Source organism: Rhodamnia argentea, chromosome 2 (genome assembly GCF_020921035.1).
Source record: "Rhodamnia argentea isolate NSW1041297 chromosome 2, ASM2092103v1, whole genome shotgun sequence".
Taxonomy (NCBI): domain Eukaryota; kingdom Viridiplantae; phylum Streptophyta; class Magnoliopsida; order Myrtales; family Myrtaceae; genus Rhodamnia; species Rhodamnia argentea.
The window spans coordinates 91,065-107,336 of record NC_063151.1 but is presented as its reverse complement, the minus strand read 5'-3'; the positions used below and the strand labels follow the sequence as shown (position 1 = coordinate 107,336).

At 38.4% G+C, this 16,272-nt stretch overlaps 1 pseudogene; it reads left to right on the top strand.

Moving 5' to 3' along the window:
• Window positions 1-2,798: 2,798 nt before the first annotated feature.
• On the top strand, window positions 2,799-11,742 carry LOC115751611 (annotated as a pseudogene).
• Window positions 11,743-16,272: the final 4,530 nt, after the last annotated feature.

Below are 16,272 nucleotides of genomic sequence, written 5' to 3'. Positions count from 1 at the left end.
TTAGACGTAAATTCACCAACATTATCTAACCGGATCTTCTGGATCGGGCAATCAATAAATTGTTCACGTAATTTAATTAGCTGAATGAGTAATTTTGCGAAGGTCATATTACATGTTGACAATAGGTCAACATATGTCCATTGTGTTGAAGCTTCAATCGGGACCATGAAGTACTTGAAAGGTCTACTTGCAAGATGGATAGGCCCACATATATCTCCTTAAATTCTATGTAAAAATATATGAGATTCCACCCTTACTTTAGTATGAGATGGCCGTACAATTAATTTACCCTCGGTGCACGAATCGCATACATAATGCGTGGGCGAAGGGAGCCCATGATTTGTTAAAGATTTGTTAATAAATGTCCAACTGAATGTGTTAATATTCAACGCATCATATTCGACCCTCGGTGACTCAAACGATCATGCCATAATTGAAAACCTTCTGGGTTTGTGAATTTCGGGTTCATCGTAACATATTTACTACTCACATGTATGTAAGTGTAATATAACTCGGAGAAGAATGATAGTAACTTTTTCATAATTTGTTTTCTGTATCCACTCATCCGGATTAGATACAAGTGTTCTTTTACTACCTTCGGTCTCAATTTTAACTATGGATATCTTTAAAGCTATGTAGGTTCTTTTTAAACCGTGGACAAAATAAAGCGTCATTAATGAAAATTTCTGTGCCTATTAGTAGTATTACACGAGCTCTTCCGGAGCCTGTACTTATGTTACTATCGCTTGAAATAGTGGTAGTATTCCTTATGCATTTTTTTTAATGTCTCAAAGAACTTCCTCTACTAGAGGATAGTATGTGTAGTACTACTATTTACAAAACAAAGAATATCATTGTTCTCCTCAAGATAATTGCTCAACATCATTGATGACTAACATAAAAAGAATAAGAAATGAAATTATAATAGTAAATGTGAATATTATTCAAAAAGTAAGTGAATATATGTGAATAAACATAAACTTATATATATATATATATATATATATTGTTTAATCTAAATCCAAAAAATGATCAATATCAAAAGATGTATTGTTAAGAGATGATTCTTTATTATCTATTAAGGGCTTGGTTGCAACGTTGGCTTCTCTTTTTCTCTCTTCTTGTTCCCTTTGTTAGAGGTCAACCAGGTGTTTTGGGGTGCGACAAGTGCGAGACCAATGACCTGTAGAACCACATCTATGACAAACATTAACATCAACCTAGTTAGGTACTTCTGGACCTTCTTTTCTTTGTGGACCACGTTTAGGTCCTTGTGTACCTATATCTCGGCTCTTATAAGACTAATTTTTTAAGTTATGCCATTTGCCCTTCCAACGCCAGTGACTCTTGTTTTTATGACGTACGACATGTGCTTCAGGCACGGATGCGGATCTAGTGAGATGGGAATTATGATTTTGCATCAACAACTGATTATACTTTTCAGCTACAAGTAGTGCGGAAATTAACTCTAAATGCTTGGAGTAATTCTTTGTCCTATACTATGGCTGGAGTACAAGGTTATTGGCATGAAAGGTAGATAATGTTTTTTTTCCCAACATTTTAGTTTATGTGATCTGCTGGCCACATAGTCTTAATTGTGATACAATTCGGTGAATAACATAATTATATTCTGCTATAGACTTAAAATCCTGAAAGCATAAATTGATCCATTGAAACCTAGTATGAGGAAAGACCACTTCTTGTTGATGATTAAAGCGATCCTTTAGGGATTGCCATAGAATTGCAAGGTCCTCCTCAATCAGATACTCAACGTTTAAATCTTTAAGTAAATGGTGGCGAATGAAGATAAGAGCCTTAGCTTTCTAGGTCGGGGTATAATTAGATTCTAGGAGAATAGATTGATTGAGATCTAATGATATTAAATGTATTTTGACATCAAAAATCCATATTAGATAATTATTTCTGGTAATATCTAACGTTGCAAACTCTCTCTTGGTAATATTTAACATACTTAAAAAGTAATTGTAGAGATATTAGATAATGAAGAGGTAAAAATGTGTTACCTTGAGTGATATCCAAGATTCTAATCGGCTCGTGCTGATGACGTGCTGTAAAAGTAAACGGTGATCTTTGGAATTAACTCGGAAATACAAAATCAACTTGAAAATATGATATGAGAGAAGAAGATAAGAGAGAAGCGGGAGCAAATATTAACTTACTTTTTATTGCTTCAATAAGTTTACAAAAGCTTCATTTATAGGCTAGAGGGTATATTACATTGAGATAGGAAAAATTGCTTATGAAATGTGAAAAGTGAAACATTAATCCATATTAATGTACATTGCATTTGTAACATACATTGGAAGAGGAAATGGCGAAAGGTGAAACATTCATATGTAATAAATATATTTATTATAATGGATAATATTAAATAAATTAAAAGTCCGAAAGGAATATTCACATTGCATAATTCGTAAACTTCAGGTATCAATAATTGAATAAATTTAAAATTGGGGAACCACGTGGACCGTCGGATCCAAGTCCAGAGGTTATTGGGTAATTTATCCCAACTTAGAAAAGAAGCGGCAACGTGTCAGTTTCGGGGCGGGCTTCGAGTATTTTCGGGTCAAGTCAAACTTGAATGTTCTTCTCGCGACGATGCCTCTGGCTGATTGCCGAGAATGAGGGAGATTCAGAGCGACCGAGAATCCGAGAGACAATGGAGGAGGAGGAGATGTCATCTTTCTGCATCCTCCAATCTGGTTTTCGTGCTCGTGCTAGTGTTATCCAGTTCTTAGCCTAACAAGTCTCATATGTGCTTGCCATCTTGATTCATTTTTGCGGGCAATACACTCAATGCGTACGATCGCCACAAGAAGTTCGTCCATGATTATGGACGGTACGTGGTTCCTTTTCTCGTCTGGAATCTCCCTCTATCTAATAGAATGGGAATTCGCTTTCTCTGTGGGTTGCTGAATTGTTTTTGGTGATGTCATGTCTGCGGCAGTTCTCTGCGTACTAACCAGTTACAATTTAAGTTTTGAGTTCGTGGTGTGATTGGGTTAGCCATACGTTTACTCTGGCGCAGGAATATATGAGACGGTACACATCATGAGCTATTTATGTGTGGTTTCCCGTGGTCCTATATGGATAGGATGATGAACACTCCCCTCCAATTAGAAGGATGGGGGCTACAGTCATCCTCATATTCTCGTTTTCATTGCTGATGGAATTGTGACAGGGCTTCTATCATTGCCGACGCATCTTCTGATAATGATTTTGTTCCTCACTATGCACAAAGAATTCTTGTCTGGGTAAAGATTCTGTTGAGTGGGACTTAATTGTCTGCTGAAAGCCAGCTTTGAGATGGAAAAAAAGATATTGTCACGGCTGGATCATCTTGATCCGGCAGTGGGTTGGTTATTGGATGGTGTGCCGCTTTTAAAAAAATCAAAGAAGCTGCTCAGTTGAAAGGTCTGAAACAATTGTGCGGGAGTTTAAAAACTGGAATTGGCACAATATCGCGAAGTAGCCGCCTTTGCTCAATTTGGGTCAGACGTTGATGCTGCCACTCAGGCTTTAATTTCTATGGCAAACAAAGATCTGTACAAGCTAATTTTCCAGTTAAAACTGATCAATATACTTTACTAGAAGGCTACAGGCATAATCATCTCGTGTCCCTACGCATTCTCATAGCATTTTGTGTATGCAATGTAGCTATTTTGAGCCAGCGGGTGCAAGTCATATTTAATTCGTTCTGAAGCACCAATGTTATACATTTAGCGAGAACTTTGACTTAAGAGAGAGGGTGCATCATCAAAGTGAAATGCATCAATGTGTGGCATGGCATTCCATCTTTATGTACATGCATCCATGACTCGTGATTTTTAAATTTCGTTTTCCTCATGTGTGAATCAGAGGCTACACCCGCTAGCTTTTAGCATATAAGTCAACTATTTTTCTCCTTCCTTTCCTATTTTTGTAGGATTTCATGTATACTGTTGTTCACAAACTTATGGTATCCTTTCTGTAAGTCCTGGCAACAATGAAAAAAAATACACTAACTGATTTTCGGTTCATGTTTTTGTGTGATAACGTTATGCTCATGTAGGTTAGATTGAATGAAGGGATGGTCTGCACTGCAACTGGTTCTTCCTTTTGGTAGCTTTTAAATTTGCTGTCAATCATGAGCTATTGATTGGGAGTTTGCTTGGTTTTTGCGGATGGTCTTTTCATCTATCTATGATGTTTCTTCTCTTGCACTTCAGTGTATGTATTTATTAATTTCTGCGCTCTTTATCAAGGTTATATTTACTCTTTTATTAATGGATCGATCTAGGTTTATTCTAATGGAGGAAGATGAAATACATTTATCTTGGGAGCAAAGATTGGTGAAGCGTTACTATGACAAGCTTTTCAAAGAGTATCCTGTCTAGTTACCATCTGCCACATACTTACGAGACTATTGTATTCATTTCTAATGTGACATCCAGTTTTCTTGCCCATACCCTTCATGCTACTTGTACACCGGGTTATTAAATATCTGTCTTGCGCTTGCTATTGTGTTGTTACTAGTCAGTGTCTTTTGAAAATCAAGTAGTAATTATAAATATGGAAGAGACTTTGAAGATGGATGTCTTCTGCAAGTTTTACTATGGTCATAAAACAGGGTTGTGAACGTGAGATTTCTTCTACTCTGGAACTGATAAGTACTCATGCTGGTTAGACATTTGTCTCTTCAAATAAGACAAAATATTGCGGCTGGATTTCTCTTTGCTTATTCTGCTATATACCGGTATCACTCTCATTTTGTTGGAACCATTAATATGCCTTGTTAAAGTCTTCTCACTTCGTGTATCGAAGCTTACATTGACTCTTTTGAGAATCATGTGGAGTCCGGTATACCTGGAGATGTAATGTATAGTTTTTTTGTGGGAGCATGTCATGGTCAGTGTAGCTTCCATGGATGAATGTACTTGGCACCATATGTCTGTATTAGAAGAGGGAGGATTGGTGCTGAATTCTGCCCAATGGACTTTTCCTTTAGCAGCTTTAAAACCCTTTAACAACTGTCGCGACCTAAAAATTAATTTAGATTAATGGATTATTAGGTTAATTAGATGAATTAACTAACCTAATGCGGACTCTCCCAAGCCTTACCAATTCGCAACTTAGGTTTGATTTTTTTTCTTTTGTAGGAGCCACCACTAATCTTTTTTGGTAGGTAGATTAGATACTTAAATAAAGTACGAGAGAATACTTTATTTTCTACTAACCAGAGATTTAGGGTTCGGGGACTTGATTATGTTAATTTTTAATTAACACCATTTCGGTATCATATTTCATGAAAATGCCTTTTCTTGATTGATGATGCGAGTTGAATGTTTTTTTTCGTTTTCCCTTTTATTTTTTTTTTCGAATTTCTTTTAAGCTTGAATTTGAACAAAGCTAAACAAAAATGTCCATAATATACCTTAATTTCCGAATTTTCCGATAAATCTTCTTATTTCCGAATTTTCCGATAAATCTTCTTATTCCCGAAGATCCGGGCCGGAGCGAGATTCTATCCGCTACATTCTCGAAAATTCGAGCTATTATATGGATAATGGTATAAGATGTCATCATCCCTTCTTGCCGGAGGGCAGAATACAAAATCTTTTACTAAATTGCCGTCCCATCCCATAAGATCATGGTTAAGGCTTGCAATTTAATATTCCGAAGGATCGGGCACAAGGGAGCATATATTATGGGCAATTTTATTTAAAAATGTTCAAACATTTATTGAACTTTCGGAAAAATCCCTAAAAGATTTTGAAATTTTCAAGGAGACAAGCTCCTATCCACAAAGGATTGATATCTTTTAAAAATTGGAAAGATTATCTCTTAGGATTTGAAAGATTTTTTTTAGATAATTCCCTGAATTTTAAAAGATATGTTCAGAATTCCCAACCGAGATACAGATCTTATTCGATATTCTCAGAATTTTCAGATGGATTCAAATTTTGATCACAAGTTAAATTAGATATTCTAAAAAAATGTGCACTATCTTTCTTAAGATATGATTGGGATTCAAAGCATCTTAAGTTCAAGCCATAAGATATACTGAATATTCTAAGATATAATCATGAATTCGAAAATATGCTTCAGATATGCATGATATCTCCATGATATGATACTCGAATCATATTCAAATAGAACCACAAGATGCATCCAAAGATATACCAATATATTCCAAAGTCAAATTCAATGATACTCGAGATATTCGCAAGATAACTTCCGATTTAGATTTTAAAACTAGGCAATAATCTCATCATATCTGAAAATTTCATTTATCCAAAGATTCAAATGATGCAACCAATTTTTAGAATATCATGAAATAAAGATTTTACCTAATTCGAACTTGAATCGAAAATTTGATGATCAAGCAAGCTTCTGAATCCAATCAACTAGGGATTTGTAACAACTTGGAGCTCCTTCGAAGTCTACCTTTGCAAGTTGAAATCCCGCGCTAATTCACCCAAAGAAGGGCGCACAAACAACACGTTTCTATGCAAAAACAGCAAGGAAAGCACTATGAATAATTCCAAACAAAACTGCACTAGTAATCATGTGAAACCGTGCCAAATAGCCGCTGTTTTTGCACCAAATCAGCAAGAAAACAGTCCTGAACGGCAGAGATCTTTAGGCTCCAGATTGCAGCAGTAAATAGCAATAAAAAGGATAAAAACCGGTATGGACAGCAGTAACATAGATACAAAACTGCGATGTTTTATCCCTGCGCAGCAGCAGAACTTTTGGATTGAACAACAACGAGTTTTGGGCCTCGATTTGGCGAAAAAACAGCGTCGAAACAATAGTGAAACACCCTCGAACAGTGATCCTGAACAGCAGTAATTTTCAAGCAAAGAAGTAGTGAAACAGATGCCAAACCGTAATGATATTCTGGGCAGGACAACGAGGGAATCGAGCATCAAAACAAGTACCAAACAGCAGCCAATTCTTGAACAGCAAGGGCGTTAGCAAGAGGAGGCAAGGCCATGAGACTCTCACGTTGTTTCTCGGTTCCCAAGGCTCTCGGGTCTCCTCCTTTCCTTACGTGAGTTTCTCTTTTTTTTTTTTTTTTTGAGCAGAAGATTCTCGTCCCCCCGAATGTGAACCGTACGTGTGTATTTATAATGGTAAGCTAGGGTTCACGCTTTTCATTTAATTACTAAATAGTCCCAATTCTAGAACCTTTTTCGGTTGAGCCCTTAAATGGCTGAATCATGTTCAATTAAATCCCAATTTGGCCTTATTACTTGGAATTTTTGGCTAGCATGCTCCCAATGCCTGAACACAATTTTTTTTCGTTGAATCTGCATGATTAGTTCCGATCGCTTTGGTGCTAATTCATTAAATGCAAATGCATGATAAAAATAAATATGGAAAATGACTTAATTATTTTTGTTAGAACTAAAAGATTAGCTCTAATTTTCTATGTAAAAAATGACTGAAAAGGTTAGTCAAAATTTAGGTGTCAACAACGACAAGGACACTTAATGTAGTGATTTTGAGCCTGTTTGGATGGCTTATGCTCTTGCTTTCTGCTTGGGCTATGGCTTGTTGAATAAGGTGTCTGAGGTCAGAAGATGAAGTGGTGTGTGGGATGGATGCCAAAGAAGCACAGACATAGCTTCTTTAAGTGGGCAGGCATGGTAATGGCAGGTTTTCCACAGCATGGGTTGCTCCAAACATAGTCATATCATAGCTCCACAGCCCATGGCCAGGGGGATAGAGGGGGTTGACTTAAGAGAGAAATTTTGTTGCCAATTGCTATTCTGGCAATGTATGATCTTCGCTAGTCATGTCATCACTGGTAGATCTATACAAGTTTCTGTTGATTCCATCCTTTCAAAACTTCATGTTCACAGACTGTTCATTTGCAAGGTTAACTGTCTTTTCTGTGCATCATTCTTGACATTACTTCAATTTTCCTGTGAGTTCGGAAGTCAGTGACATTGCATCGACTTTGTCTAGATGGGAAAATTGATGAGGTACTCAGATTGACGTTCTGCACTTTTATGGTTCTTTATGTTACTGTCATCTGTTCCTCCCCTAGCAGTTTTGTATATACTGGATAGTTGATATGACGAAGTACAAAAGTGGAAAGGTGAACCCATCCTTACACATTTGTAAAACAATGCTGGCGCTTTCAATTATTCCGCAGCTATGCATGTCCTCTTCGAATACTATTGCCCTTTCTAGAAAGCTTCAGTCTCTAAAGTATATGGACAAACAGTTCTTTGGCTTTTTTACCACATTCTCTGGCTAGTTCTCCTTTACTGATGTTTGCCACCGTTGTAAGGGTATGTTTTGGTTAACGCTGCTTCTTTATCATTGTTGTATCAGTTTACTGGATTTAAGCTCTTCATCTGTTATCTCCTTTTGGGCACATAAACATTTGTGATTTCACATGTAACTTCTTGCAAACTCGCTATTTCCCGTAAAAGAGGAAAGTCTATATTGCTGACTTTAGTTGCTGGAAACCTGATTCAGTGGAAATAACTTCTGTTTCAAGCCTTGTGATGCTACCAGTTGGCTGGGTATGTGCTGAACACTGTTTCCCCAAAAGTTGCTGGGTGGAAGTTAGGACATAGGAAAAATGGGGTGCTTGTCAGTAATCTTGTTTAAGGAGTTTTAGCTATAAAAGAAGCACTTCTCTCTGTATCATAACCTACCGTTTCCCTTTTTCTTCTCCCCTTTGTCTCCATTCTATTTGGCATCCAGTTATTTGTTCTCATTAGATTGGTCTAAGATGGAGGACAGAGAAATAAGTCATCTCTGGGAAAGGTACATATTCTTTTTGCTTCACTATTATAGTAGAACTACATATTTCCCTGCGATCTTGATTAGTGCTTGGATTTTTGCTAAAGCTTCTTACTCAAAATGGCTATCCAGTGCACAATGCTTTAGGCTGAAATCGTTGTTAATCTGGAGGAATTTATTATGTCGACATATGGTACGTGTGTATGAAGTGTTACCCTGTATATCCCGATGACATATACATGTCTTATGTCGAATCTGTAACCTTGGAGAGTGGGTTTTTTATATAGTGTATTTAGACCCTCTGATGGTAAATATGTTATGCAATGGTAAAAGTCCAGCATGCAAATTTGAAGAAAGTGGCATGACAACATTTCGTGAGTTTGGTGGATGTCTTTGTAATTGATCTTTCATATGGGAAACTTTTTCTTTTTTGTTCTTCCTTAAATTTTGCTGTGATTATCATAGAATACGAAGGGGCCAATATGGCATGCTCAAGAATGTTTTGATGTGTTTCCCTGTCACGCTTCTCGCTTCCTTCCATTACTTTACTCACACGAAAACAGTCATTGCAACCACACAAAGAGAGAGTTTGCATCAAAAGAACGCTTGTTGGGAAAATGCTGAATTTGCTTCCCACTGTGGCAAAAGTTGTAGTGCCGTGTTTTGTCATCTTAATGTTAGTAAGATATCATTTGTAGTTAGAAAGCAGACTCCTGACATCCTCTTCCGCCAGGGCAGTTCATATGTGGTAACAAACATTGTGACAGGACAGATGGCCTTGCAAGCTACGAGGCAAGTGTTTTTGCTAGTTTTCCTGATTGATCTTGGTGCTATCCTCCTCCTTGATGATTTGTTCGGGAGAAGAGTTGGAAAGGGAAGAAATAAGGAGTTTGATGTTGAATTCGGGTGAACTAATTTTGAGGATTGGAGCAAATATGACATGATGAAAGGCTTATTGGAGGAACCAAGGTTAATGCAGTAACAACATGTGTAGATAGAAATATACTTCCATTGTTGAATCAATATTAGGATGCCATAAAGAGGGATAAACGAGAAGTAGATTTGCTATATATTTTATTCTGATTTGGTCTGCAGAGATCTTATATTCAACGTCAATTTCCCTTCAGTCCATTTCTCTCCTCTTCTGAACGCTGAATATTGCACTATAGAACATCGGTTTCTCTCTTTCTTTTTATTTATTTATTTTTATTTTATTATTATTATTTTTATATCCCAGCCTTTATTGTGCATCCTCTTTCCAAACTGAAGTGAAACGAACAATATGTAGCTTTTGAAGGAATTATTTAGGTATTGCTATTAGTTTTGAGACATGATTGATTGTGCTTTCTTCTTATGCACAATTCAAGGTTTTCATTCATTTTTTAGGCTGATGATGACCATAGATTGAACTTGTTGAATTGTGCAAATATTCATTTGCTCATGTACTATACGTCAGACCTCTACATTCTTAAGCAATCAGCTTTAGGAACTTGTCCTGATTATTGTGTCATTCCTTTGGCCTGTTGATTTCTCCAGTCTTCATTAAGTTACAGCTTTACTCATTCAAGAGGATGCTGAATGAGGACTCATTCTCCTCTTCTTTCTACCTTTCCAACTTTCTGACTGGGTTTTCTCATCAGAATTTTGTCATTGATATTAAATTATGACTTTGCTCTGTTGGTCAACCAGTGGTAGAATATGTTATAGTAAGATCTTTTGATGTTACATGGCAGGTAAACTTCTCTTATTTTGAAGCGGGGGAAAACAAACAAGCCTTGTTAAAATTGGTAACTCATGAGAGGTCAGTGGAAATTACTGTTTTATCTTCTCAACATTCTTAAGTTTTACCTGATTCACAAATTGCTATGTTTATGTTATGTAAATTGTGTGGATGATGGCTGCAACAAATGTCATGCGTACTATTGTATCTCACTGTCTATCTAAATTTTTGCTATTGGGAGACTGAATTGGACTGTTCATTCTTGGAACTATTCCATTGCCTGAAATTTGAGTGTGGTCTTAGTGCATATGCTGCTGTTGCGACTGGAAAGTCATGCCTACATCACTTCTTGCATGTTTTTAGAGATTTTCTTCTTGCCAAAGCTGTTCTTCCTTAACCTTGTTGTGAGTCTAGATGTGGCGAAAAACTTTAGAATATTCTTTTATACATGTTCACTTGCAATACATGCTTTTGTTGTTGATGGTGATAGATGTGCTGATAAGCTTCATTACATGAAGCTAAAAAGAAAGCGTTACTGGACAGGACAGAGAAGGAGAAATTGGTGGAACTGGCAAATTGTGAAAGTGAGAGAGAGAGGAAGCTGATTGATGTTATGCCCTTATAGGTTTGCTGAGAGCATAATAGAATCACATGTTACCTTTCAGGGATCACTCTGGGATTGATGATTATACAGATTGTGGATATGAATAGAGAGAAGTGAGCAGGAGGAAAGGTTTTCCCTTTGTCCTTATATACCCCCTCCCACACTCCCCAAAGCCCCCCGGCCCCCCCTCTTCTCCCAAAAAAAAAAAAAAAAATCGCAATCATACTTAATGTGTATCATAGGACATGTATGTTACTCCTCTTGTTTTTTTTTTTTTTTTTTGGTTCTCTGTTTTTTAATCAATTGGCATTTGCAGAGAATAAATTTAGTGCTCTGCCAATTGCACTCAACAGGCTGACCACTGAGTTTAATGTTTAAGTTAGTTAAACTCAAGCCTGTAAGGCTCTACCTATCCAAGGAAGTGATGCTCCGCATTTTCCTTAATCTAGTGCCCACAGTTTCATGTTTGAGATCCACATACTAGAGTTGTGCCTGTTCCATAATTGGTGCACTCATTTTCCACTGCTTTCATATTCATTTTTTGCTCATTTTATTGCTTTTTGTGCAGGGAAAAAGGCATCAAGTTTCGAGGGCCAAGCATGAAGATGATGAGGAGAACTTTGACGAGTTTCTCCAGGAAATTTTCCCATGATATGACTTGAAGGAATCAAATGGTTAATCTTGGCAAGCGTCTGATGGCATGGTTTAGCTGTGCTGGTATACTTTGTATGTTCTTCAAACTATCCTTTCCTCCTACCGTGAAAATTTGCGAAGTGTAACTTGAAGTCTGGAAGTTTATGGAGTAATTCAAACTATCCTTTCCTCCTTTTCATCGTTTGATGTAGCGATGGCATTAGATGTAACATTTCTGGAGTAATTCCTCTCCAAGTCAGACCCAGTAGAACCTGACGCTGCTGAGATCAGTAGAGGGAAGCTTGTAACTGATGGTGGGCTTGGACTGAGGAGTTGGCTGAGTGGCCTATTAATTCAAATTGTGCTGAAGCCTGCAATGAAGGGGAACCCAATACTGTTTGCGCGCCAGGGAAAAGAACAAAAGTTTGTACATGATTTTTATGGACTATGGTGCTCTTGCTGGTTTTTGCCTTACTGGGCCCAAATCTTCTAGAAAAACCATATTTGAGGATATCACAATCATTCAACGAAGATCTGTTGATGTTCCCTTATTACCAAGCACCAGACAACAGCCTGTCAGCCGGCGTTGCCTGCTGGGTCATCCCATCAGCTGCCCCAGTTCAGTCTGTGTAGCAAGAAGCTTTGTCAGATTTCAACCGTATCATGAATGAAAACTTACAGATAGTGTCATCGAGCTGTCTGTGCAATCTTGAGCATTGCAATCTTCAGGGCATCTGTCTCAAGTAGCCTAATGAACGGGCAAAAGACGTAGTGTCCCATTACTATGCACATGTTTGAAGCATCATTTAAAGTTTTTCTTATCGCTTGGTGGACGGTATATCCTCAGTGACTCATCTAATCAATAAAATGCATTTACATTATATAACAACATAATCCCATAAGCCCTAACTCCTAAATATTTCTGGGCAATATATAGTCAATATTCACGCTTTTAGTTCCGGGGTAAGGATGGTGTCATCGATCCCTATTGATAGAGAGTGCAAAATAATTGCCTTCAGTGATCAAATAAATCATCTTAGCTCGATATTCTCAGCGATGGTGCATCTTCAGCATGCCCTTTACGCCTCCAGCTCCAGAAAACTGAGTCTGTGCCGGTTGTAGAGTGATGTGAAGCTAAGTACAGGAAATTACCTCCAATTCCTTATTGTGGTTTCTCAGCTGCTCCAATTTGGAATCATCCACTACCGCTATCTCCTTTATGATAGGAGGAACTTGTTCAATAGCTAACTTGGCTGCTTCCTTCTCATGGATGACGCAGCATGCGCTTCATCTATTAGGCTGCACATGTTGTCCAAAGCATTTTGTGGCTTCTCAATTTCTTGGCGTTCGGTTTCTTCCAAGTCAATCTACAATAGCGGGTATTTCCAAGAGTAAATGATGCAAACAAAGAGTATCTCCATGTGTACAAATAATTTACTAAAACACATGCTCGTTGGTACTATAACAACATACTTGTGGTCCTATGTGTCTGTGAACTAACCAAACAGTCCTCCAGTTTGCTACGTCTTATGCGACACTTTTACAGCAAATTTGGCATCTCTAGCAACAGAGACATGAACATGTGTTACCCTTGTCTACTCCACACCAGAAGGATAACCTGGCGAAGCTAGTCTAACTAAAATGATGAGAGCTTACTGGATTTCGAGACCTCTATTTGTTATGCCAAGTACTATAACAACAAATAAAATTGTCTATCTATTGGGATGTAGTTGCCCCCGTCTAATAATTAGATCACATCACGAACTACCATGATAGAGAGGGCAATGCTATTGAGACTACACATCAGGTGAGCACAGAGTGCTTTAAGATTGCCTCTTGCATATGTTTCATGATCTGATCGTCTTGAAGCTTCATCCAAAACAATTCAGTATACTGTACCCTCAAATACTTTTCAAATTCTAACCGCCACGTTAGTTCCTCTACACACTTCTCGAGCTTGTCCTTAGCTTCCTTAAGTGCACCTGTTTCTTTGGCAGCCTGCATTAGAAGCCTCTCAATTACGTTGTTGAATACTAGTTTAGTTTTTGATGTTAAATCAAACGTGAAGCAAAAAGGAACTCATGATCATTTAGAAGATAATAGTTGCCTTCTTGAGTTGTGAATGTGCGAGAAGAGCTTCATATCTTCGCCATTGTGTCTAATGTATAGGAAAGGGTTGATGTTAAATCAAAAACAAATTGGACCATATTGAATCTCCATTTTTTACAAAAGTTCAATCAAATTTTGTGTATTACCCAGAGCGGGGCAATAAGGAACTCATGATCATTTAGAAGAAGAAGAAGAAGGAAATTATGTTGATTAGAAAAGAACTTACAGCATCATCGTGCCTTGTTGTGGAAGCAACAGTTTTCATCTTTCAAAATTAGATACGAGACTACTAAATGCTGATTCTGCATAGTTGCTCATTGTCTTCATTGTAATTCCATAATTAAAAGCAGAAAAACTTTTGCGCTTCCTGATTGTTATGCTGACCGATACCCCAACATGTGTGGAAATATTTCTTGCCATGGACTGTTATATCTGTGACAATGTGCAAGTCTTTGGACTACTACTTTTTTTTCCAAAATTGCCAGGGGACCTTATGCTGGTTATATTTGGTGCTATTGCTGACTACAGTCATAACGTATTAATAATATGTATTCCCTAGTATTAGGCAACATTATATAACAGCTCCAGTAATGCGACAGGACAAATGGTCCAGTGGCATGGGTTTGTAGGAGGAAGGGCTAAATTAGGAGTTCGGAAAACATGGAAAAGGAGAAAAAAAAAAGGGTTAACAAATAATTTAGCACGATTCTATTGACACAAAAGACCTATACACTTTTACTCATCACTGAACTCGCCTCGCCAATATCAACATTGCTCCGGTTCATACCCTGTTGTCTGTTTTCCCCACGGTCATTCAATCATACACAAGCCGTATAGATATTACTGCAGTTGAAAGTCCAATGTTTCTGCATACATAATGTAGCACTTGGCATAGAAATGAAGTCTTTTCTGGTCAAACATGTCAGGATTTGCCTCTGGATGAGTCTTGCATCGTTAGCCAAAGCTTCAGTTCTCCGTGCATCCAGCTCGGCCGTCTGTCCGGCCCTAAGAAACGCCTTTGTTTTCCCAATCCGAATCCAGTATTGAGGGGAAAGAGTAAATACATAAAGAAGAAAGGCACGCGCACGCTTCATGCAAAGCTGTGTGAAATGAAGCATGGGTGGACTTCTTTCCGTTTGGAGCGTATGGAGTACCTGATACCCCTTTAGGCACATCTTGTCACAGATAGCTACGCAGGCAGATTTCTCGGGGGATCCGTGCACGGGGAAGCATCACGGTTGTTAATGTGAGAATCTGAGTGTTACGAGGTGCAGCTGGTGTAGAGTACATGTATGATTGAACTGTGAAATCACGCTTGACACATTGGGATTAGCTATGTGGCTGGATCTGGTATTTCAAGTATCAACTTCAGGAAGACAACAACAGATTCTTCGCAATTAGTTCCTCTTCCGGTAATGTAAGATTTGAGAAGCATACCCCTCTGAAAGGTCAGGCACAAGCATTTCGAAACGGTCCAGGAACTGATCAAATGTCCATTTTGTGGGATAGCCAGCACCACTTATCCGGATGGCCTCTAAAACGCCCGCCCTGAAAAGTTTGCGTCGAAAGAAAAATCACCATTCTTAGGATAAACTGAGGCATGTCAGAACCTACCCCGCATCTCACTTGATTTAAGACGTTGAGATTCTCAAAACAGTATTTGGCTTCGCACATCTAATACAATGAGGTTCCGTTGTCCACCAAAGCTTGTAATTGTTGCTGGAAGAAGTCCGCGTCATTCCAAAAGTGGCCACCAGAAAAATTTTGAATTGCTCATGCTCTTCCCCTTTTACGGCACTCGGACTAGATGAGGAATTTTCATTGGCTCGGTGCAGCAGAAGTTGCAATTTCAACTTGCGAACTCCTCTCCAGCTCATCTCTCTCGATCCATCTCGACGACCCGGAAGTGGTTCTCGCCGGAGAAGACAGAGTCGTCCATTCTTCCCCAAACTGAAAAACTCCCTTCGCACTACAGGTTCGTCTTCACTTACTCCCCCTTTACGATGGTTGAATGTTTGCGGAAAGAAATGTTGAGGTATGTTTGCATTAGGCATGTCAAATATGAACTGAACTATTAACCGTGAACCAAAAATTTATGAATTTTGATTCAGTTCTGTTAGTTTTTTCGGTTTGTTGAAAAATAACCATTTCGTTGTTTTGGTTCGGTTCATTTGGATTCATTTCTTTACTGAACCGAACTGAATTTTTTTTTTGTTTATTTATTTATATGTCCTTTTTTCTTTCTTTTCAATACTTTTTTCTTTTTTTTTGACCTTTTTGGTGGCTGAGGCCGGCAGAGCTGCTGGCACTAGCTGAGGGCCGACCCCCGCCGGCCGCGGGCGAGAGGTCGGGAGCCTCGCGGTCGCCGGGGAAGGCCCAGTGCGATGGCCGCGAGCCCTAGCCTATCTGGCCGTCGAGAGTCGGGTAGGAGGTCGCGGAG